Genomic DNA, 2,500 nt, shown 5'->3' on the forward strand with positions numbered 1-2,500 from the left:
ATTTTTCAGGATGTCCATTGAAGACAACTTCAAGAGATCTGAGGAGGTTGGTGTATATTCGGTTAAACTCTTTGTTCAAAACATCTGGTCGGGATCCTGGTGTGTACTTTATATAACGCGGGTTGTTGACCATGGGCCAAACTCCAGCAGGGTCGAAAAATATCTTTGATCCATTGAAGTAATATTCACCTTGACATACCTGGAGGATAAATGACAAACATTGGTACTAATTGTGTTGTAAAAGGGCTTATGAGAACAGGTATCCATTGTAAAAGAGTCCAAAAAGAAAATAAAAAGGAGGCAACAAATTTACAAATTTATGCGTTAAAGTACCGGACGTGAAATAGTAAACAACCGGACGAAACGTCCGACCTCCGATCTCAAACAAAAACCCTGTCCGGTAACACAACACTAAGCTATGTAACCACTCGCGGCGAGCGGTCCCTTGGATAGAGTACTGAGTCATATATCTTTGGAAGTTCAAGCCCCTCGTCCCTATTGAGACGAGCTCCTGGCCACCGGGAGGAGGGGGTTCTTGGCTCAATTTTTGCTGGGTATGTGCCGCTGCCTCTCCGAACCCCTACCCCATTATAGTCTATTCTGTGGGCAATCATAGACCCCATCTTACTTTTGAGCAAATGTCATTTTCGCGATGCCAACTTAGTCACTTTCTGATTATGCTTCTACCTTATAAAGCCTTCTAAGTCGGTCATCCTTAAATGAATTGACACGTTTGTTAAATTGGATGTAGAACACTTTGCTAGCAGTAAATATTTACAAACGTACCGTACCGAGCCGACTGTTAAATATTAAAACAACAGCACGAACCATTTTTTAACGGCGTATCTTCCTATTTTTAAATCCCAGCTTACCAGAATTGTCGTATCTCAGAAATCCCGAAAATGTGCAACCCCATTCTAGTAACTCTACCAAAACTGTAACCCCAGCATAGTCAATCCAATCGTGAGAATGCGACCCCATCCAGCGGCACATCCCCATTAGCCTATTATAAGGAAGTACCCCCCCCTCCCCCCTTTCCGGGCTCCGGGCGTCTGATCTTAATCTTTACAGCCTCCTTAACTCTGTCCTTTCGATAGTGTTGTCCTCCGCCATTATAACCTTTATATTATCAGGAGTGATAGAGTGACCTGATGCAGCGTAATGTTCCTATACGGTTCACTTCCAAAGATCTATGACGCACTACTCTATTTGAAGGACCGCTCTCCGCGAGTAATTACATAGCTTGTCCTGTGTAACTACTCACATTCGAACAGGCTGGTGAAGGCTAAGCGATTCAGCCGAAATATTTCGACCCAAATCAATCTAAAATTGTACGCTCCAATTACTTTTTCTGTGCATCATGTCCTCAGACAGTGGAATGAACATTGTTGCTACCATTAGCTATTAAGTAATGATCCGTGTAAGGTGGATAGCAATTTCCTTTGTTATGCGGCAACGGGGCTTTCCCCAGATAGGAATGTTATCATTTTTACACAGAGAATGCATAAACCTACAGGAAGGCAGTTAACGCAATAAAATTCATTTACAGCCCACTTTGAAAGGGTGTTTTTTTGTGTTAAAAGATTTTGACCAGTCACAAGAGTTGAAAACAAAAGCCAAGAAACGTTTACAATTTTACATGTTCCCCACATACGATTTCTGTGGAATTCATTTAAACTGAGACCAGATGAAAGATGGAAGATTGTTGGAAAGTAAGGATGAATATAATACTGCTTTATGAAGTTTTGTTAACCGTTTGCTGTTTAAGCCAATCAGAAGTAAGTACAGACAATAGAAAAGTTATCACCTTTTTGCATACCAATTGAATTCCAACATGTTCGTTGCCGTTGTTGCTATCGTTCTTATCTGGACCGTTTCTTAAGTCGTTTAAACAGAGTTTACGGCTTAATTAGGCTAGGGTACAAAATATACTTGGCGTTCAACGAGTTTTAGACATGAACGGTGTTAAAAAACGGTAACTCCAAAGACAGATAGATCGACATGTGAAATGTTATCTCCCTTTCCTTCGCCCCCTGGGGAAGGGGAATCAATCACCAGATAATAAGTATGAAGTACAAATTCCCTTGGGGCGAAGTGGTAGCGGGAGCAATTGAATCATGTAGACAATAACCTTTGAAGAGGGTTTTGCCCCGTTGCGATCTCCGTCGTCTTCTATGTGAACATTGATTTTATGTTGTTCCACAATGGATTTGAATAAAAAGTAATGCGAAAGATCGCCAGTTTCGTTCGACCAGTCCAGGGGATTGCAGGGTGAACTTCCTTCTCCTTCTCTGATGATCTCCTGGATGGCCTCCTTTGCACTCTTAAAATCGGTAACTTTGATCAGTTTTCCATATCGACCGAACGAAAAATTGAACCAAAGTTGACGGGAGTCGTTGCCTGAAAATATTGTTTGGTTGGTGCCATTTTGCGTCAGGAAGGCAAATGCGTCTAAGATGTATTCATAGAATTCTCCAATGGTGTTGTAGTGCTTGTGAAA

At 41.6% G+C, this 2,500-nt stretch overlaps 1 pseudogene; it reads right to left on the reverse strand.

Annotated features, from left to right (window-relative positions):
• LOC138005916 (uncharacterized) overlaps positions 1-2,500 on the reverse strand; it is a 15,366-nt pseudogene that overhangs the window by 134 nt on the left and 12,732 nt on the right.

This window comes from Montipora foliosa, chromosome 6, assembly GCF_036669935.1.
Source record: "Montipora foliosa isolate CH-2021 chromosome 6, ASM3666993v2, whole genome shotgun sequence".
Lineage (NCBI taxonomy): Eukaryota > Metazoa > Cnidaria > Anthozoa > Scleractinia > Acroporidae > Montipora > Montipora foliosa.